At 39.5% G+C, this 23891-nt stretch overlaps 1 protein-coding gene across 1 annotated transcript in view; it reads left to right on the plus strand.

Moving 5' to 3' along the window:
- The window catches only part of LOC306901384 (neural-cadherin), a 91426-nt gene that overhangs the window by 18181 nt on the left and 49354 nt on the right, over positions 1-23891 (plus strand). The gene's annotated exons all lie outside the window — the stretch shown is intronic.

Below are 23891 nucleotides of genomic sequence, written 5' to 3' on the forward strand. Positions count from 1 at the left end.
AAATTGTGTATTTTCCCTCTGTCAGCTGTTTCCCGCAGGTCTGTGCTTCACAAGCAAATTCACCTCCTGTTTTTCCAGGACTGCTTTATACGGTTTGCGCATAATGTGGATCATGGCAATTTCAAAAGCTTACAAAAGTCATGATTCTGAAAGCCACTTCCTGTTCTGGTTAGGCAGTGGCCTTTATCTGGTGTTATGTGTGATGTTGTGGTCCACGCCTGGCCATGATCCCCCGGGGGGCGACGGTAGTCGATGAAACTGGGTCTGAGCTGGCAAGCTTCAGGCCCAAATCTTCGCCGACAGGTAGACATAAAAACCCCCAAGGGTGAGACAGGGCAAGGTGCGTTGTGCTCCGCGTGAGTTCCGAGCTGGGTTGTCAGGTGATCGGTAACCGTGTTGCCCTCCTTTCGCATGACCTGCCGTCCCTCGAGGGGGCCATCGTGCTGTAACACAGCGTTGGGGTTAACGCATTTATGTCTCGCTGATTCTAGAAGCGGAAATGTAATCACCTGGGTTGTGCTGAGGCGCTGCGACAGCCACGCTGCCCTGGATATAACCGTTGAGCATGTCAGCGTTCAGTAAATATAGAGAGGACGGAGATTGAAACGGATAAAGAAAGAAACTCTTGTCCCGAACAAGTGTTCCAAAGGTACAAGGACACCCAAATGTTGGCTGTAAACAGACATCTAGTGCCAAGTGGCAATCTCCTTACTTATTAATGTTGGTGCATACCCCGTCTCTTAAAATATGGATGCAGCTGTAAAACTAGGAGAACAAAGAACTAAGAAATATAAGAATCTGTAGTTTTTTTATCCTTGCAGTATGGCTGGTATACTAAGCTCAGGTTTACACAATTCCCAACGTTTCTATAGATTTGTGTGTATGATAATTCAGTTCTTATATTATGACTTATGGCTCATATGCATGCTTTACTGTAAATAACTAACTAGTCGCATATATAGTCAAATGTGAAAGAAATATTTTTTATATATATAAACTTGTCCCCGATGTTTCTCTAAAAATAGATACAAATGAGACCATTGGTAATAAGAGTATGTAGCATAAAAAATAATAATATTTTTTCATTTATTCTAAAATAATCTGTTAGATACATTTTTACAGAATTGATTGAGTTAATATTGAAATACTTAATAATATCAGAATTTTGAGCACGGTTTGGAACATTGCACAATTTCCTTTTAAAACATCGAGACGCATTCGACATTCAATCCGTTCTGCTGTGACAAACATTTTTTTAAATATCATTTCTTGTTTTCTGCGGAAGCAAGAAACCATACAGGTTTGAGATGAAAAGAGGGTGAGTAAATGATGACATGATTTTTATTTAATAAAAGTTTCCATATTCCAATATTCAATGTGTCATTGTTGTCTAGAAGGATATTCATGAGATCTCATATGTGATTTTTCTTTCTTATGAGATCAAATTTCTCGGCCGAATTGTTCAGCAACCCTGGCAATCTGCTCCGGAATGCTAGCACCAAGAACACGCATCATAGGAACGTGAGAGCGGTATTCAGAGAAGTCCATTTCCAGGGCCGAGTAAACAGAAGCACCATACACACTGCAGTTGCTGGTAGCCAGGTTAAAACATACACAGGCTTTGTTCAAGGAGCTAAACCAACCTAGGTTTGAAGCTGTCATCAGAACAGTGTGGTTAAATGGAAGCTGTTTCTCCACAGAATTGATACCATAAGCTGATGATGAATCTGCTGTGAAACCATTGTAGCTGGAAGCCAAAATAAATGAGATCAGGAGTGAAGAGTAATCTAAATCCTGCTCTGTTTTTCAGTTTGAATGGGACAGATTCTTGATTTAAAGTGAATATGTGAGTGATATACTGTTGTTAGTGATGCTTGCTAAGGCAAAGTTACTTTTTAAAGAGATCAGTCTAACAATGTTTGTCTGGTGCATCATCAGATCACCTAAAACTCCTGAAGACTTTAATTTGAAGAAGAACCCCAAGCTGGGGTATCTGGGGAGTATAATATTATAGAGACATGTGGGTGAGCTCATTTCACTAGTTAACACACTAGCATGGTGGTGGCCAATGTTGCACAGCTAGTCGCCCCTCACATTTTCTTCAGAAAACATACATTTATATTTTGTTCTTTGTTGTGTTGAAAGGCAGATTAAATGGGTCAGCTCATGTCATGACAGTTGCGTATGGTTACTTCTGAGTGTTCAGGTGAGCTGGTTTTGAGTGAGCCATTGGGTTTGTTGGTATAATTGTGTGTGAAGACTGAATGAAGTGTGGAAGGAAAGTCACAGTATGTATGTTTGTTATTTGCAGTTACCCTTAAATTCATTCATTGTGGAAATCTGTGATGCTCCAAATAGTTTTCCAAAGAAGTAGTAAAGGTTTTGTGTGTGTGTCAGCAGGAATAGTTGGGTTAAAACAACTTTCCATAGAGAATAGACTTGTATAAAACAGATGTTAAATGTGCGTACAGACAGCACATCAGTGTATCTTTCTGTTGAAGTTAGTATCATTTCAGCATAAAGCGGCAATCAATACAAAAATTGGTAAAAACAAACAAACATCATAAAACCAGTGTTCATAGCTTTTCTTTCTTGCCCTGATTTATAAAGGTCATCTTATAATACTGATTTATAAGTTTAGCTGTCAGTTATGATTTCGTGGGAAATTGTCATTTGACATCCCACGTCATTTGATGTCATATGACTGTCATGATTCTGCCTAATCTTGTCTTGGTTTTCTGGTCTGGGGCAGAATCATGACAGACCCACGTGTTTTATGTGGAGAGAAACATATTATTGTCAATCAGGACATAATATGTGTTCTCTCCAGTCTCGTCATTGGCCCCGCCCCTCTCGTTCCTAGTATTGCTTTCCTCCTGTGTCTCATTACCCACACCTGCCCATTGTTATCTCCTTTGTTAGTCTCCCTATTTAATGCCCTCTTGTCTATTGTCTTGTGCTTGTTCATTGTACTTGTTTCCTGTCACGTTCTTGGTCACGTTCTTGGTCACGTTCTTGGTCACGTTCTTGGTCACGTTCTTGGTCACGTTCTTGGTCACGTTCTTGGTCACGTTCTTGGTCACGTTCTTGGTCACGTTCTTGGTCACGTTCTTGGTCACGTTCTTGGTCACGTTCTTGGTCACGTTCTTGGTCACGTTCTTGGTCACGTTCTTGGTCACGTTCTTGGTCACGTTCTTGGTCACGTTCTTGGTCACGTTCTTGGTCACGTTCTTGGTCACGTTCTTGGTCACGTTCTTGGTCACGTTCTTGGTCACGTTCTTGGTCACGTTCTTGGTCACGTTCTTGGTCACGTTCTTGGTCACGTTCTTGGTCACGTTCTTGGTCACGTTCTTGGTCACGTTCTTGGTCACGTTCTTGGTCACGGTATGCAGTTTGGCAAGTTCCTTGTTTAATTATTCTTACTTTATTTTTGCCCCCCTTGCGGGAAGTCTTTGTTTTCAATTTTGTATCTTAGTTTTGTTAGTGTTTACCCCATCGTTGGGTGTTTGTTTTGTTATTAAAGTCTGTGTTAACCCCTTCATCCCCGTGTCTGCCTGCACTTGGGTTCTCCGCCACGATCATAACAATGACAACCCACATAAAGATACATTTAAGTAACCTATTATTTACTTTTCATAAATATTGTCGCATATAGACGCAAAGGTAATTTCATTAAGAAACAAGAATCAACTTTTCCTTGATGCTTTGAAAGCCACACAAATGTGCCGAGCAGTGAAGATCATTGCGATTGACGTAATCGAGTCAAACTCTATCTCAACCAACTTTAAATACACAATCTTTTTAGCAGGTTTTCAAATACTTTTTTACTTCATATCAAAGTTTGCAATATTCATGCAATGTGATTCATCTTGTAGGTGGATGGTATGGGTTACATCTTGTAACTTTTTTATTGAAGATTTTTTCTTTTCTTGTGTAAATGAATGTAAAAAATACTTTTGGAACCCACGTGGGTGTAAGTGTGGATGGGCACTGTTCTCTTCACTGCATGGGAATGTGTGGGGCACATCTGATCTATGTGTCGTCCGTCTAATCAGTGGACAGGACACCGGAAGAGGCTTTGATCAAGCAAAATGCTCTGTTCAGAGAGACAAGCCCACATTTATGACCATTCGTCTTACAGTGATTCATTTTTCACATGGGGCTCAAATGACTGTCCTTCCCTACTTCCAGACCCTTGCCCCAGTTTACAACTAGTGTGTGTGTGTTTAGCTCAGTCGCTAAGGGCAAGAAAGCACAGTTCATGTTAGGCTGGTGTGTTTGGCACAGTTATTGTCTGAGGGCATGAGTAACTCAATGCATTTTTGAAGTATGTGTTGGTGTGTGTGTTTTATGGGGGTGATGGAGGGCCCCTTCTCTCCTTCTTTCCCTGGAGCTGTGGCTTATCTCTCACTATAGAGGCGTCTGGAGTCTTCCACACGCTCTGAACTTGAAGCCAGCTGGCGTGGTCGCTGTGCTGCTTGGAGAGACTGCACACACCGAGGCAGAGCTTGCAGAATACCACGGTCACACTTGCAGCTCTCTTTTTTACACATACACAATCATTAAGGCCTAACAGACTATTGGCTTCCGTGCTGTTCATGCCATCTCCTATGATGCACTGCAGGGCCTGTGCACACACTAGAGTTAGGGCAGAAAAGAAACAGAGAGACAGAGAGTGTTAGAGGTCAGATGTCCTCTGGCTATTATGTGCCTCCTGTCTACCCAATCTGATTCTCAGATTTAAAATATTTGTTGTTGTGACAATGCAAGCACACCAACATTTTTTTACACAAGCCTATTTACACACAGAGGACACGTTTTTAGTTCTTTTTTATGGGGACTGTTTTTTACTCTGTTTATTTTATAATTTGATATCCTAACCATTAACCTAGAGCCCGGTAGATCTAAAAAGATAATATTAACATTATTTAAAATTATTAAAATAATAAATTGATTAAAATAATGTATTTATTTAAAATAAATTACTAAATACATTTGTATATATTTATATATATATGTTATAATGTTTTCTTAATAACATAACTATATTAATCAAGAATTGTATATATTTCTTGCTCTATTTAAATGTTTATATATATTAACATAAATATTAAGGTTTTATTGATGAAAACTGTGGAGAGTTTCGCACAATATATCAAGCTGTCCGGTGAATTTTTTTTACATTTTCCGTTTTCTTGTCGCAGTGCATTCTGTTTATTTTTTAAGTGCATAAAGTTGAAGTACAACCCAATTTCCCCAATCTGGCAAGCGGACAGTATTTTTTACAAAGGTTTACTTAAACTGAAACTTCAATATGAACAGAGAAACAGAAACCCTCCAGCATTCCGCCTTAAAAAGAGGAAGACATTGCTTATGTTTTTAGATTCTTATTTTAAAGGAAGATCATCCATCTATCTTCAACGGACAGATTTAGGACAGCAGTCAATCAGAAATCCCCCAAACTTGCAACAGACGTGAAATAAAATCGAAACAGATGCGTCGGAAGGTGCACCGTTGGATAGCATTAACCTCTCTCTTAAGCTCATGCGTACAGATATACAGCTGGGCTTCTGCTTTAAGATCACAGAGTCAAAGGCAAAGTCCAAGACGTGTGCCTGATCCAATCCTCTTAAACTCACATCATTCGTAGGCAGACAGTTGCCGCCTGCGTCCCACTGGGGGACTTTAACAACCATGTGAACTTTATTAGAGAGCATCGGTCTAATTTTCAAAGTCCATTTAAATCAGTGTTTGTTATCTGAGAGCGGTCAACGAACAAAGAGAGATCAGGACTAGGGCCGTGCCCTGGGGGTGAAGACAAAATGTGTGTGTGTCAGGAAGTTAAAGCCAGGTGTGCTGTGGTGTTGGATGTTTGGTTTAGAGTTCTTGCACAGTAGTGAGTGTGGTCAGTGGACTGATCCCATGAGAAAACCAAAGGAGGTTCATCGCTACAGCGATTTGGATAAACAAACAAGCCTGACGAGCTCTTTCTGGTTCTGTTCCAAAACGTAATGAGCTATCCATCAAGACAGCATTGTTGGGCATCGTTGGCACTTATATCAATGACATGAGCAATTCAAGGGATACTTCACCCAAAAATAAAAATTCTGTCATCATGTACTCACCCTCGAGTTATTCCAAATCTGTATAAATGTATTTGTTCTGATGAACATAGAGAAAGATTTTTGGAAGAATGCTTGTAACCAGACATATTTTCCCCCCATTGACTATAATAGAAGGAAAATTACAATGGTAGTCAAAAGTGCGCCTGAACTGTATTTTAGTGTCCCAAATCAGTTTTATTATTTAATGTCAATTCCCTGGTACACTTCTATGCACTTTGAAAATAAATTTGCTTAGCAATGCCATAGAAGAACCATTTTGGCTTAATGTTTTCCTTTAATTTGATCTTTTAGGTTAAATGAAAGTAAGAAAATCTTCCTATTGGAAGAATTCCCAAATGGTTTAAGAACATGGCATGCAGAATCTACAAAATGTTCATTTATGGCAACCCAGTGTTGGGTCAAATATACACATTTTCAGAGTTAACTCAACAGTTGGGTTTGTCCATGTGTGATCCAACGCAACATTTTTTAGCGCTGTAAAGAACCTTTCAATCCCCCTTTTTAAGAGTGTACTGTTATGAAAAGCAGCAAAAACAAACAAAAACTGTTGTCTCTCTCCTCTACAAACATGCCTAGCAAAAGTCAGCAACCCCTGTTATCCACGGCAGCATGTGTCATTGAAACGCTGGGATTAATGATTGCATGTTTAATTGATTTAATACAGAAAATTAGGGAGGAAAGCAGCTTACGCTCTTCCGCTGTCTGCTCTAGGGTGGGGGGGCAAATAAACAAATGCTGTCCCAAATAATTACAGATGCTGTTTGGTAAGACACCCCCACCCCAACCTTCTTCCAGTGCCAATTAAACACAGGCCTGAGATACCAGTCCTTGTAACAGGATTAACTTAGTATGTTTAAGAGATAGAGGAAATAATTAGTCTTATTGCTGATAATAGTAATCAGGTTAACGGCCATGTCTCATTATGGGCAACCGTCCTAGTATTCTCTCTTTTTTGCCCCCCTTCTCTTTAACGCTTGACTTTCTCTGATGGAGTGTGTAGTGTTGTTTAACCAGACTGCAGCTTAAAGGTGCAGTGTGTCATTTTTTGGAGGATTTAGTGACATAAATGCAATATAATATACCGTACATTACTACGTCTTCAGAGGTGCTTAAAGACCTTACACAATGAAGCGTTATGTTTTTATTTCGTTAGAATGAGCTATTTCTATCTACATACACCACGGGTCCCCTTAGATGGAATTCGCCATGTGGACAATCTGCTCTACAATTTTGAAAATACGTGATCTCCTTTGGCAAAGAAGCTAAAACGTGATGACATCTTACTCCTGTGTCGCCCACAGAAGTGCTCCGAAAGGGAGGAGGACAAGTAGAGATAGCTGTTGGTTGGAATTCACAACTTTACTCCCAGATGGCGCTAAAACCCCCCATGTTGCTCCTTTAAAGTCTGATGCATTTTGCAACTTCAACTTGTCAAGAACAGCCCACTTAGAAAAAATGCCTGATTGATTTGGAAAGTGATCAATCATGTTTTTTTTTAATCATTTAGGGGTGGGACTTTTAGAGATTTTATTTAATAACATTTTATATCAAACTTAATAAATATTGAATGAATACATTTTATATTCAAAAAGCCTAAATATTAAATATGTAATAAATATAAAAATATATATATATTCAATACATATTACAAAAGTAACATGCGCAAGCAACTTTTAGCCTTACCTCTTACTTTATGCTTACATCAATAAGCATAGACAGGCATGGTCCTTCATTCTGCTTTAAATTAGATAAAATATTTCTCCAAGTGACTGTTAAATTGATCTTCTCAGCAACGCTCAGCTAAAGAAAAAAGCCATCTGCGAGTGAAACTATTGAATGAAATCAGGACAGACGATTCTAATCTATTCTTGTCTGTTTCAGACATTGATGCGTGTGAAACCAAATAATATCGAGCGGCGGAACATCAGTAAACAAACAGAGAAGGCACGTAGTGAGATAATCATTTTAATATATTCTAGCAGGAAAAATCGAACAAGCAGGAAGGCATTAGATGAAAACATTGTCTAATTTGAGTAGAGATGAATTTAATCTGGGGTTCCTTTAAGGGGTGCGTTGATGGTGCTTCAACAGGATGAGAGCAAATCCAATCACATCTATATAATCCGGTTTGCCTGGGTGAGGTTGGCACCTCTGGGATCTGCTTTGAAAATATCTTACCCGTCAGTGTGCCACGCAGCTGGTCTGGAGCATCAGCAGATGGCAACGTAAGTGTTTGCCTTTACGGATTACATGTGTGCCCGTAACATGTAAGGTCATTAAAAAACAGGGCTTTTCTGCACTTTTGATAAATTATTAAAATGAGCAGATGAAGCTGATTTATTTCTGTTTGTGTGCCTTGATTCATCTGGTTTAAAGATTGCCAAACAGACTCTGCCTTTTTACGGTTTCCATGGGCACTTCTGGCTCTATGGACTGTTGTATTTTTCTGGAAATCATTAGGATTATTCTTTTTCATAATATTTGATTAATTTTACTACCATTTGTCCATTGGATTTTTTCCCAGCTTGTATTTAACTATTAAAGTGATAGTTCACCCAAAAACTCAAATTGACTTATCATTTACTCGCACTCGTATCATTGTAAACGACTTTCTTCAGCAGAACACAAAAGAAGATATTTGGAAAAAACTTGGTAACCTAACAGCACCGTCATCCATTCACTTATATTATATGGACACAAAACCAATGCAAGTAAATGGGTTCTTTCAAATATCTTGTGTTCTGCGAAAGAAAGAAATTCAAACAGGTTTGAAACGACATAAGGGTGAATAAATGATGACAGAATGTTTATTTTTGTGTGAACTATAACTTTATTATGTTATAACTGAACAGCATCCCATTATAGTTTCCCTCCATTCTCCTGTCTTTATCTCAAGCATCATTGAGGTTCTCGGAAGAGACGCAGACAGCCATTCGCCCCTAGTTGTCACTCATTCTTTAGGTGAGAAACAGGCGTGAAGCTGAGGGTTAACATCCATGACTGGGGGATGAGACGTCCGCTCTGTCTGAGCAGGCTCCTCAGACTGACAGGAGCAGCATAAACCCTTCACCTTTCTTCTCCTGTCCTGCTCAGGGGCAAACCCAAGCCATGAGGGCAGAAGAATGACGCCAATACACCGTAACTACCCTCTGTCTCTTTCTGCCCCTTGAACTATCAGCTGAACTGGAGAGCAGCAGGTCACTTTAACTCCCGATCTGTTTTTTTCTCTCACCATCTCTAGTACTAGTTTCTTCTTCCTCTTGGTCATTATCTGTAGCCTATGAAATCTCAGCGTCAGTGGCAGAATATGCTGATGGTGTTTCGAGTCAATATCGATAACAGGAACACGAAAAAGGTTTTGCCCTCAGTTTAATTAAAAGAATTAAAGACCTTGTTTCTACTTTGTAGCTGTGCAGGCAAGTTCAATCCTCACCTGAATTGTTTCTGGGCGCTGACTAATTGTTTCATGCGGTAATAGCCGGATCAGAGGGTCTTCGCCTTAATTGGTGGATCAGCGAATGAGACAGATAGCTGCATTAGAGGAAACAAAAGCAATTCTAGTCATCGCCTAAGCAGAAAAATGATAAGAAAAGACATGTTAGCAGTCTAAACAGAGAAAAGTTAATTCTATGTTTTATAGACCATGTCTCATGGTGGTATAATGGTATTCTGTGAAATATATTGGGGAACCATTACTGTCATACTTCCTTTAAGCTGTTTAGGGTCACCTACACACTTTCACATTTTTTTTTATTTTAAAGTCATAGTAAATTTATCAAAACCATGGACTAACACAAATATAGCTATGAGAATGATGTTAGCATGAGGTCTCACTGAGATTTAAAGAGTATTGAATTACCCATCTATGCTGGTCTCGTATTTGTCAAAGTCATCAAAGTCTATTTTGTTATATAAAGAACGAATATGTTGGCACGGTTATATATTTGGTCTACAAAACTGATTTTAGAGATTTAGCCATATGCCTTCGGGACAAGATCTGGAAGGTCAAGAGAAACTTTCACTCAAGTGATCCCAAACTATTGAACAGCAGTATATGTAAAGAATAAATGACAAGGAAATGCTGAATTGTTAATACTTAACACTACATAATGTGAACGATAAACCTATAAGCACTCATAACCATTCAGTTATAGAGAAATAAACCTTAGAGGCGTTTTAAAATATAAACTTTGAAGGACCGGATTTGTTATCCTAAAAGCGTAAATATCAATGATAGAAATGCTATGTGTATTTGCTTTGATAAATCGAATGATGTATATTTGAGGTGTTTGCATTCTCTCTCTTTTTCTCTCTCTGCTTTACATTTTCGAAGCGCTATTGATCCCTCCTGCAATCACGGCAGAGAAACACTTGCCGTATTCATTACTGAACCCACCAACCACTGAAAAAGCAGACTGAGTGTGTTTAATGAAAGGAAACAAAGGCAGACGGTGCAGAGCACACTTGCCAATCACCATATTGTGTGATAAATAAGCAGCGAGAGGAAGAGAGAGCGCCGAGCAGAGTTAGCTCATCAGAGCCGGTCCGCGGGGCGAAAGTGGCTGATGCAAGCCCAGTGGGTGCTTCTGAAATGCTCCTCAGGCCAGACCCGGACCCCAGGCTGAAGTGGAAGCTTTCCCTTCAGTTAGCAAAGAAACATTACATCCTCGACACACGGACTGGTGAATCACTCGCTCTCACTGCTGGTTTTCGCTATTATTCAAAGCTTGTTGTGCTGCCAGTACTCCCGAAGGCAAACGCACATCAATCCTAACTAATCCAGCTCTCTGTAGAATGAAGATAAATAACACGCTGCTCTCTCGCTCCCCTTGTTAAATGAAGTTTTTCTCCTGCAAAAGTTGAAGGCCTAATGCGTTCATTATTATAACAATAAGCAAATACATGAAGTTTCATTGACTTTAGCTGTTCTATTTTGTTTAAGCAAACAAATTTAGTAGAGATGCACTTATATATCGGAAGATAATCGGTATCAGTTACAAAAGCAGTTTTTCACATTATCGACCGATCCAATATATTCTGCCAATCAAAAGACGATAAGGAAATGCAATGCATTTGTGCTACATCTAGAATTTTTTTTAAGAAACATCACCAGTTTGATGTTCAATATTAATAGTAATTATATGAAATAAAAACACGCGGAAAGTTAAAGAATATTAATGGACTCTTTAGAAACGGTATCAGCAGATATTATTTTAAATAACTTTAAATAAAGCAGTATCGTTGGAGATTAGAAATAATTGGTGCATCTCTATGACGTAGAATCAGGCTTGTAACAATGGTCAAATAATAAACAGACTATAAATTCCTATATCCAGTGTTAATTAAATCAAACTTTAGAATTCTAGCAGCTCCCCCGGCCAGGCAAACAGTGCAAAACAGTATGCAAATGGTGGCGAGGAACACAAAACTCCATTGGAGGAAAAAAAAACTCTGAGAGAAACCAGGCCTAACCAGGGGATTCCAGTTCTGGCAAAAGCTGCAGCCTCTGCACAAGCTCGACAGTGCAAAATAAAAGATTTTTAGATTTTTGATTACCATTAATTATCTAATAGCAGCTGATATTTGGAGTCTCCACGTCCTTCTTTATTAATCTCAGCTTTTGTCAGGTCTGGGCATGAACCTGCCCGCTCTGTTAACCTTGGAACAATGAGACAAGACTGGCTGAGAGTAGAGTACTGTTCCGCACTCTTTGATGCAACAAATACATCAGTTGTTATTGGAAGTGTTAAACTGCCTCCCGGACAGTGCGTGGAAGACTGTTCCAAAGTTAATTTGCTAGATAGGAAAAGGATCTACCACCTGCACTTGATTAGCTTGCAACATAGTGGAAACTATGGTCTAGATTACAAATTGAATGTGATGTGAATAAAAACAAGACTGTGAGAGATATGAGTTTAGTGTGTTGAATATTTGTTTATCAATCAGTTGATACTTGTAAAAGCAGCACCGGCTCATTGCAAATAGGTACAATAAGCCTGGCCTGGATAAAACGCAGAAAATTTGTCCTTAACGCTGAATCAACACACAACGTTGCTTTAAAAATTCAATATGATTCAGAAGCTGTTGAATGCTGAATAATTTGTCAATGTGCATTTCCACAAAAGCTATTTCCAAACATTCCAAGTTTACTGAAAGTACCCAGCTGTCATATTAAACATTGAAAAATTATATATTTTCTCTTTGTATCCATATTTCCCTATATTTCAAGTCAACTGTTGAAGTGAAATCAGCGAGCCTGTTTGAGATGTTTCAGAAATGTGACTCATATGGTCATGAGTAATTTTTGTAATCTGTGCTAATCGTGTATGTAGGTTTTGTGTACGTGTGTGAGTCATATTCATGAGCTGGATGAGATCGATCTCACGACATAGCAGCAGGTTCTGGATAGATTACACACTGTAATGGACTCCTCACCCACGTTTATGTTCCTGTCACGCCGTGATAATGACTCTAGGTGTTAATGCATTGATTCTAAAGGTTTAATTGCAAATAAGATGCTTATTTACTGGCATATTTGTCATACTTAGGTGTTTAACGGTCCAGTGTATGAAATTTAAAGGCATGTGAGGTTGCGAATTGCAACCAATGGCTCACTCCACCCCTTCCCTTTCGAAGCACTACGGTGGCTGACACAGAATAAAGATGTCGTCACGTTTTTATAATGTGTTTACGAAATGCGCTCTGTAGAGCAGTTTTAGCGTTTAGTGCTACCACAGAAACAATATGGCTCATTAAATGTAAAGGGACTCAATGTGTAAACGTTATGTAGCCCTGACTTAACTTCCGGTGGATCACCGCAAAGAATCTATAACTGTTGAGTAGTTTTAATTAAATTTTATTCAATTCATATACAATAAATATTCATATACATTTATTATAAAATTAATTGTTATATAACACAGACCTAATTAACTTTGGACAAGGCACTTGCCTCCGATGAAACTGGCAATATTAAAAACATTTCATTATGATTTCATGTTGACTCTTATCAAGAGACGGGCAGGTTTGAAACGGTCAGTGAAGGAGACTGCATCTGACAGAATGGAAAGACTTTTTTGTACTTCACTCAGCAACAATGATGCTGTGTGGATGTGAGCTGTCTACTTGTTTTTCCACAGAAATCACAGGTCTTTGCTTCTCTCCTCTACTGAATTCCATATGACCGCTGTAATACATCCATTCTCTTCGGGGGGATTTTCAGCACCATCTTTATCGTTTTAGACAATCCAGACAACTTTCTAAAGCCTTTGCTTTCAATCACAACCGGTTTCCCTGTAGCACCTCAGAATTTCACAGGCTAGACAGCTTCAGTCGGAACGTGAGAGTAAAAGCGAGCAGAGTAGTGAGGTAAACAACTTTATCACTGGAAATTCGATTGGAGAGTTGGTGTGAGTGGATGGCTCTTATCAAGCTACCTTCCAGCAGTGAGATCCTTTAAACAAGCGAGGGAGACTCTGGCTTTCGATTGGAGCCTCACCACAACTTGAATTTCATAAAGCTCTGTCAGATATCTGAGCGGAATGTTAAAAAAGAAGAAACAGGGAAACAGCGGAGAGGAGGCATGGGGAGCGGAGAAGAGCTGGCGGGGTAGATAGACTATCGGTGGAGGCTTCCTTAATCTCCCGTTAGATCCCAGGGTGAGAACCCAACACCAGCATCTAATCCTTTTCTGTCTCCATAGACTCCTACCTTGAAGTCTAACTGTTCGTACTCGATGAGAGAGAGAGAGTGTGACACGACAGGGAAGGAATAAGACAAACGTAAAAATTTTGCATTCATAGTTATTTTCTCCTGGCAGGACACAAGCCGAGAAAGATTAGGACAGATTTACAGATTCTCACAGTCATTGTTTGGTTTTCCTTCGTAAATATTTCCCATTCAGTCTTTTTGAAATCACTAGCCCTCCCTAAACCCACAAACAGCTTAGCGTTTTTTACATAGACGATTTTGGTGGCCATTTATACAAACAAAGGAACAAATCTTCCGCTTTGATCGGCGAGCCATATCTTTGCTCCGCCAGGGTGCGGATTCAACTGCGCACTGAGCCGTGTTGTGTGTTTTTGTGTGTGTGTTTTGTCAAGAGGTACTGTGGGTAGTCTCCCAGTGAGATGGCCTGAGAGGAAGGGGTGACCCTGAACCTAATTTGCGCCACAGCTGTAAGCACCTCGTCTTTCATGTCCCCCAAACACAGGCGGTTCTGATTTCTCTTCATCTCCTCATGTTTGAAAACATTGGCATTCATGTGCCCATGTGTGTCTGGTTTTTGTGGGCCAGCCCAGCGGGTCTGCCCGGGTCCCATCCAGCTCTTCTTCACAGAACCACTTGAGTGGAAAATGTGGCGGTGGAGGGGGCATTTCACCTGAATGGGACACGGGAATCTTGGCGGTGGAGCTCAGCGGTCCCCCGCGGAGACTCCAGGGGCCGAATGAATGGCTAGAAGCGTTTCAGGGTTCGACTCACGCAGACCAGCGTACCTCGACCTGTTCCAACACCCCACTTTTTCATTCCTTCTCAAAAGAGGTTTACAATGAACACAAGCACATTTAGACTTGAGGAAATGAGCGGAGCTTAAAGCCCTTATTTTGGTTTCTGGGAAGAATGAAGAACTTGAGGTAATTATCTGTCTTTATTGCTTGATTCAAAATGAAATGATGTATTGATGCAAGTCATATGCCCTGCACGTTGTGCTTTTATTGTCGTTGTACATTACGCGTAAGTGGCAGAGAGATCCAGTTTGTTTGTTATTATCCTTTCGGAGCATCATAAATCTAGCCTGACATATGATACACTAATGAATAACGAAAACCAAATCTCTTTCTCTCACGCTCTCTCTCTTCTCCTGTTGTCTGTGGAGAGGCTGAGTTTAGAGATGCACATTTTGACAAAGAACAGCAATTATGCTCCTCATTTGCATGACTTAACATGCATTTGCATGTGTTTGCGCAGGACGCTTTGTGTACGGCCTGTGTTAAACACGGCAGAACGTGGAGCCGTTAATGAGCTTTAGTCTGAAACTAACGGACGAAGGCGCAGCTGTAAGTTTATGAAGCTCTGCCTGGATAAGACTCCTGTCAATGCGGTGAACGATGGACTGACAGATGGAGAGACAGACAGAGATGTTTGGATGGGGACAGAGACTAAGAAACGGTCAGTCTGCTCATGATTTTCCAGTAACTCAATGGAGGAGCATTACTTGCAACAGGGTGCAATAGCAACAACGTTCTCTTGACCCTTTACATTATTATTGAGGACTTTTTTTTAAAGGGATTGTTCACCAAATGAAATTAAGTTCTGTCATTATTTACTCTAATGTCATTTTAGACCTGCATGACTTTCTTCTGCTTAACACAAAGGAAGATATTTCGAAGAATGTTGGTATCCAAACAACATTGGCGCCATCAAAATATCTTCTTTCGTTTTCCACAGAAGAAAGAGTCAAACTCTCATGCAGACTGTATGTCAACCTGCAGCTGGCCAATAATCCAAATGGTCCAAAACACAGCAGATAGATGTTATTTTAAGCAGTTCTGCTGTCTTTGTCGATCTAATATCTACATTTTGAAACCACTTATACACACTGCAACTTAGCACCTTTGATTGTGTCTTTTTAAAAGAAATTTCCTGGCATAAAACATAAATACGATATGAGCCCCCACATCAATATTTCAGAGTTTTATTTTTTAATGCCGAACAAAGGTTCTCAGATATTCATAATTGAAATGACAGTTTCCATGTCTCAGATTGGTCTATTTCCTCAGAGCTTATGAAATGTGGATCGAAGACGTTAGCTTGATGATGAAAACCACATCGAAAATATTCTTCATACAGGGACCCGTTATTGTAAATGTGAGGACTGTTGAATAATTGAGACTGTATCCTAAGGGCGTGATGTGAAAAATGGGGACTACTATACGATAACGTCAAATCTCTGTCTCTGTTTTTCATATGTCTTTCTGTGAGGTAGTTTTAGACGGCGGTTTGGAATATTAAGCTCACTGTGATCTGTTTTTTCTTGTCCTCTCTCTCACTTTATCTTTGACGTTTATTGTTTAAGTCGAGCTGTTCCCTTCTCCACAACTGTCTCACATTACGAAAAAAGAATGAAGCTCCCTGAACACATTGATTTATATGGGGTCATGTTTTATGTAAAGTGCTTTACATGTTTTGAGAAGAAATTAAAACAGATACAGATAAGACGAATAAAGCAAGAGTCACTTCAGTTTAAAATTTAGTCTCCGTTTTGTCTTGAATGTTAGAAGAAAGAAATAATCAAAATAAGACAGACTATAGGCATGCAGGAATGAGCTTATTTTGACATATCAGTTCCGTGAGAGTACAAATATGATACAGAAAAGGGATAGTTTACCCCAAAATATCAATTCTTTCATCTCATTCTAAACCTAACTTTCTTCTGCAGAACACAAAAGAAGATATTTTGAAGAACGATAGTAATCAAACAACATTCGAGCCCATTGACTTTCATTTTATGCACACAGGAGACATGGAAACATTTCTCAAAATATTTTGTGTTCCATACAGGTTTTGAAAGATATGAAGGTGAATAAATGATGACCGACATTTTTTGGGGGGTTGAACAATCCCTTTAATATGACGTCAATCATGTTCTATGAGACCTTACTATGGGATAGCCTTTTTCAGGAATCATGTAGAGCTTATCTTGCATTGTCAAAAAGATAGAGAAAGACGTTTGGCTTGCTTAACCCCAGCAGTAACAGGGCACAGTCTGCCTTTGTACTGAACAGATTGACTCATTTTGTGTGACTTTTCCCACATGGTCACAGCTAAACAGTGCAGTCCATTCTATTGAAGTAACCGAAAGAGCACCTAGAACAGAATAACGCTGAAATGTTAGTTGTATTGAGACAGAAAAGCGTGGGGATTTCAGAGGTGGTATGGATCCTGACGTACTTCTGACATCAATTTCGTTTCCCATGGTCCGCTCTTCAACAAAGCCTGTTGGATTCCACCAAGGTAATTGAGTTTCTGAGTTTCGGTGGCGGCTTCAAAGGGAAAGATCTGCTTGGAGTTTGTCCACCTCACAACCCATCCGATCGATTTAATTCCTCACAGTATGAGGCAGAGTGGAAAGATGGATCCTGGATCAGGGGTCTCACAGATCCACGGAGCTCCTCAGATTTCCATCCAAGCTGTAACGGCAATGTGTGGGAAAGACACTTTGAGACAAATAAAATCAGAAAATGAGACCTTTTAAAATAATATCTGGCCAAATCTACTCAAACTCTTTAAATACACATGAAAATGCTGTGTGGATTTACATAAAATTTTTGGTTTGCTTAGTCATTGGTAAGAGCATTGCGTCAACAACGCAAGGCTGTGGGTTCGATCCCAGGGGATTGCAGATACCTATGTAAAATGTATAGGATAATGCAATGTAAGTCGCTTTGGATAAAAGCGTATGCCAAATGCCTAAATGTTGATGTAGTCATAATTATTTGTACAGTGGTACTGAACTGTTACCTCACCAAAAATGATATGAACTTGTATCACAAGTTTTAGATTTTCACTGCCCGTTTATACCACGGTGTGGTGGAAGGTGACAAGAGAAAAGGAAACACTGAGCCATTCTCTCGCCCTTTAATGACTCCAGCTCTGAGTTGAAGCAGATCAGAGCTAATGAGACGCCCTTTGATATACAGTAACAGCTTCACTCCATCCAGGAGAGTGAAAGAGAGAGTTTTTTGAAAGTGTCATTGGCAGCCTTCCTTTGAGAGGGCTGAGATGGTGCTGATCACGGCCATTATCTCACCTTAGGACTCAGCAGCCCGAGCCTCACACACACACACACGCACACGCACACACACACAGAGCCTCTAATTGAGTTACTGTGTTGTGCTGAGTAGTGGGTCTGATTCACCCACCAGTGGGCAGAGAGACCTTGATTTATGTGACAGTTTCAAAGCCTTTTTTCTGTCTTTCATATATATATTTTTTTGCTAAGGTCAGACAACCTTTCAATTCTAAAATTTCCGAGCTATATGAACTCTAATCTTCTGCAGTTCAGTACTACGATGGATAAACCAGGTCATATCAGATTAACCGATGTAAATTTGGCTCACAATTTTGCATTGTTGCAAAGCAAGTTGTAGAGAATTTAGAGATTTTAGAATTGCATATTGGCCATAAGTTTTTGTTCATATATGGCCCTATATCAGATTTTAGAAAAACGAAAGTCATAGACATTACATGTATGATAGATAGTGTGTGTGTGTGTATGTGCATGTGTGTGCGTATGGTGCGGGTGTGTAAATACATATACATATATATGACAAATCGATAAATTGCGATTCATTGATTTCAAGATTAATGTTTGTGTTCATATAATATATGGATAGGTGCGGTGTATATGTATATATAAATACACAAACATACCTCTATATATTTAATACATTTGTGTATGTGTTTATATAGTATATGGATAGGCTACGTGTATATGTATATATAAATACACAAACATACCTTCAGTTGGTTGAACATGCTTCTCAAGTCTAGTGGTTGAAACCTTTATGACATCATCAGAATTTCTTTTGATAGACAGAAGTAAATATTAGCATTTTAAGAAAGACTATTATAACATACAGTTTTGGGTTAGAAAGCGTGCACAGATTAATTGATGACCAGGCATGTGAATAAGGAAAGTGAAATCAATTTTAATTTCACGTTGACATCAAACTGGTTTTAGCTGGATTTGCTCCAGCCAGACTTAAAAACATTGGATGTAATTATAACTAAAAAGGGTTTTACAACCTAATGTTCCACAGAAAGGACAATCGATTGTAGGGCAGCGTCTATGTGTTCTTCTGTGTGTTTGTGGCTTAGCGTAATGTTGTGTGTCCGTGCACGGCCGCTTCTGCTGTATTTCACAGTGTGTCCACAAACAGCCTCAGGACTTTCAATCAGAGCTCTGCCGCTGAAATGAAAAGGAAATAAACAGCAAGAGGAGAAGAGAGAGAGAGAGAGAGAGAGAGAGAGAGAGAGAGAGAAGCGAAGCGCGAGAGAGAAAACACATCACTAAGATGGAGGATCTATCTCTTAGCTGTGTTGTTGTATTTATCTGAGTGGTTTCTGTCCTCTGTGTAACAGCTCTACTGCGCTCTCGTTTTGAAAGTCTGTTTTCTTTTTTCCCAGGTGTAGTATTGCTTGTATTTTAGATGACAGTGTATGAAATATACAACATGCCACGCTTTGATATAGCATCGAAGAGAAGAGAGCAGTTGCATTTGTTTGCAGGAGACAAGGACTGTGTGTGTGTGCAAGAACATCCCACACAGATGTTGGTTTGAAATCAACAGAACAGAGGAAACATAATTATATGTTTTAGGTTCCCCATCTCTCTCTCTCTCTCTCTCTCCCTCTCTCCCTCTCTCTCTCTCTCTCTCTCTCTCTCTCTCTCTCTCTGCATGCTCTCATCAGCAGTGAAAAATGGGCTTAATTAACCTGCAGGAAACTTTGTGAATGTGCATGATGTGTGTAAGTGTGTGTGTATGTGGCCTTGTTTATCGCAATGGGGACCTAAACCTGAATGCACACCAACACGTGGGGACTCTTGTCACCATGGGCACCGAAATTTAGGTCCCCATGGTCAAAAAAGCGTATAAATCGCTTTAAATCTAAAATTTAAATCTAAAAATGCAAAAGATTTTCTAGGATCTTAAGGTTTAGGGGATAGAATATACAGTTTTTACAGAATAAAAATCATCACGACTATTAACTGTCCCCACGGAGATACTAAACCAGAAATGTGTGTGTGTTAACTGCATCTTTTTTTTCGAACAACTGTGTCTAAACGAGAGCGGAGGAGTGATCATTAAAAACACAGCGTAAACCACTTTTAAGGGCTTGAGTGTTGCTTTTGGCACTATGGGTCACAGCCTATTTATAAATAGGCTTGAAAATCAAATTGGCATCTGTGTTTTGAAGATGCCAGCCAGATCTGTGTGTTTTGCCTACAGCTCTGTGGGTCAAATACAAATATTTGAGTAATATAGTGAAACATTAAAAGTTAACTAGTGAGGACATTTCAGGAGTTTTTTTACTAGGGTAATAAATAAGTGTGATCGTGGATTACATTTAGGTATAGAGTTTTCAGTCTGTATGTTATGACTTTAAGATTGGGCTACAATGTGAGATTATTAATTAGCATTCGTTTTGCTTTGACACGGCTGATACACCCCCACACAGAATACTTCCATAATGCCCTATCTGTTTTACACACTGCCCTCTGTCACTGCCTACAGATTAGTATGCACCTACATTAACAGCCATTCTGTATCTCTTTGTGTGTATGTTTGTGTGTGTCAGGTTTAGTGAGCTAGTCTGTTCAGTTGATCCATGTCACTCACCTTCATCTCTGTCTCTGTCACCAACACCTATAAGAGCGAATTATCAGGAAGTGCATTTCTTTAGGTTTTAGTATTGTACTGTATACTACTTTGAACAAGAGATGCACATACTAACTACTAAATATCTCCACCGATACCGATAGCCGATTATTCAGAGTGATATCCGCCAATACAGATTCTGAAGATTAAATTGATATTTCTTTCTGAATGTTATTCGTGTTATTCATTCATGCACAAATTCATTGCATTTTCCTGTCCTCTTGATTGACAGGATTTATCGGCCCTGATCATCTGCTGTTTTTAAACTATCGGCCGATAGAGGGAAAATCTCTCTTATCAACTGAGACCGATTATTGGCCAATATATCGGTGAATCTCCACTGTAAACAGATTCTGAGAAATACATTCAATTTTCTACGCTGTGAAAGAATAAGAAAGTAACCGGAACACAAAAGAATGTTTAAAAGAATGTTTTATTTGCTATATCTAGGAGTTATTTTAAAACATGTTGAGAAATTTCAATGTGCAGTTCAAAAGCGAGGTTGATTGAGAAAGAGAGAAAGACAAAGGCCCTGATTTGAAAACTTAATTACACCCCTGGAAAAGCGTGTCATCAGAGCAACAATGAGATATCCATCGCTGAGTGTTTAATTGAGCATGAAAAGAGCTCTCTTTTTAGTCTGCGATGCCAAAACTGCAGGACCAGCAAAGACGTGGCAATTTCGTGCTGTTTGGATGTCACAGAGACTTGACCGTTCCCTACCAAGCGAAAACTTGACTCATGGAGACACCTGCACCATCCCAGTCAACATGACAACTCACCCTACATTGTCATTCACTTTTCACAACGCTCACAATGCGTGTTTGTGTGAAATTCCAGATCATCTGGTTAGAAGGTCCTGTTGAGAAGTACCTGGGGGGGAGCTTTGGGGAGATGCCGCTGGAAGTGATGGAAGATGTGTGGTTGGCCTCCTCTTAGGGTCATTGGTTTTGTCCAGATGTAGTGGATCACTGGAAAGACACATATTTTTTTACATTTATAAAGTTTTAATATTGTGTGTTTAGAATGCGTAGTTCTTTGTGCCGTTGGTGTGTTGATGGTGATTTAGTATTGATTCTTCACTTTGCGTTTATTTTTCCCGTTTTCCAATGCCTCAGACAAACATGTTAACAAAAGAAGAAGCTCCACATGTTCAATGCGGCTGACGGCTATTAAAGTCCCCTTGAGTGGAATATAATTTTCTTCAGTCTGCAAGGCTTTTGTTGTATCCAATCGCAAAATTGCAACAAATTTGGGGAAAACAACACAAACACTGCAAGCACCATTTCTGCCTCTTTTCCTCTTTTTTCTTTATGTTTAACATAACAATCCATGAAATCCTTATTCAAATGAGTACAGAGCATTGGCTGGACTTAGATGAAATTCACTAGCTATTTATACACAGAGAATTTTATATCCAAAGCTTTGCTATACCGCCATCTGGACCAAATTTTTTCAGCTTTATTCGCAAACTGCAAAGGCCAAAAGATCGATGAGTGAAGATTTCATTATGGGTTTTTTTCACATAAAGAGAAAGAGTATCTATATTGTTTAAAAGCCCAGTCATTGGAAAGTATAGCAATGCCTCATTCCTCCAATCCAAAAAGGCCTTGTTGTTTCCATTATTGTTGAAAGCCAGTTCTCTCTCATTCTTTCCATCTGAAGAATGTTTATCTTTATTCAGGATGTGTCGATACTGTGACAGCTGTTTTGAAGGAGTGGGGTAGAGAAGCCTTTGTTGGAAGCCTCACCAGGATTCCTCAGGCGTTCCTTGAACTGCCCTGTCCCGGCTGGAGGTTTGTTGACTGAGTCTGTGAGCCATTAGCCTCTGAGGTGTGGGTGTTAGCTGCTGGGGTTCGATCCACATCTGTTGGGTTTTCAGGGCACTCCAGTGGTGGTCTGCACGCAGAGCTTCACGTGAGGTCACTTCTGAGGTCTGTGTGTCCGTGTGGAGACTGTGGATGTATAGAGGCACAGAAATATGGGAAACCCCATATAGTTCACAAACAGTACTGAAGTGGGTTGAGGTGTCAATCTGCCCTAGCACGCCACAGGAAGTCACAGACCTTTTGACTTGTCTGTCAATCCTTTTTTGGCTAAAAATCTTAACACGGCTACAGCTTCACATGCAACAAAAATCCCTGTACGTTTGAGCCCAGTACAATGGTCTACAGTAAACTACACTATTTTAACATAGTTTACATTTCCTGTAAATATAATTACATTTGCAGTTCATTGGAGCATTATTGTTTACATCTAAAGGGATAACCCCCCTCAAAAAACCCTGTATATGACTGTATACATTATTCCAAATATCTCCCTTTGTGTTCAACAGAACAAAGATATTAATAAAGGCTTGGAACAATCCAAAGGGTGAGTAAATGATGACAGAATTTTGAGTTTTGGCTGAACTGTCTCTTTTAACTCAAATTATAAGGCAGGTAGAAAGTTTAAAGGAAAACTTTAAGCAGTGACTATTTACAATATTATGTGTAATGTGTAAAATCCGAATGTTATAGATAATCATGGTTTTAATTTTTACGTTCATTGTCATTACCAGAATTGTTTCTTTAAACTTTAAGAGCAACATAATCTTTTCTTGCATAAGTAATTCAGTGAGACATATCCATTCTGTTTAGTAAGCACCGCTAAAGCCTTTGTCCTCTCATCTAAATACATTTATTCATGTGTTTAGCATACATCATGTTCGGTTCAGTCATGTAGCCCACTGATCATTTATCTGAATTACCATCAAATGTCAGAGAATCACACAGCGGCCAGCTGACAACCACAGAATTTGGTCACACCAACACCAACTTTGACAGAATTTGCTTGGATTTGCATAGACTATGTCACTTTGAGTTTACTTTAACATGTGCCATCATCTGAGGGGTTTTTGTTGGTCTGTTGGTTTATTTGCACTGGGGATTGTGTGGTCAGGGAGAAAAGCCACACGGTTTTGCCTATTGACAGTCTGCATTACTTTTAATCGGAAACAAAGCTCGACATGCTCTCTTTATCGCTTCCAGAGACATAAAGACGTAGAAACTAAAACGCAAGACTTTCACTGATGCCCCAACCCTATCTCTTTTGCTATCTCACTTCTTTTGTCTTTTCCTTGCTTCTCTCTGGATCAGTCTCTCTTGACATCCTCCAAAGCGTGGCTATGAAAAGGCAGGAAGTTAGGGTAGCGGTACTCCGCTCCCTCTTGACGGGCTGCTTAGAAGTGAAGTTTCTTCTCATGCTCGCTCTTGTCTCACTGTTGCGTGAGATGTCAAAACAACTATCCGGGTCTGGAGACAAACAAACAGCGATTTAAAAAAAA

The sequence above is a fragment of the Barbatula barbatula genome, assembly GCF_947034865.1.
Source record: "Barbatula barbatula genome assembly, chromosome: 12".
NCBI lineage: Eukaryota > Metazoa > Chordata > Actinopteri > Cypriniformes > Nemacheilidae > Barbatula > Barbatula barbatula.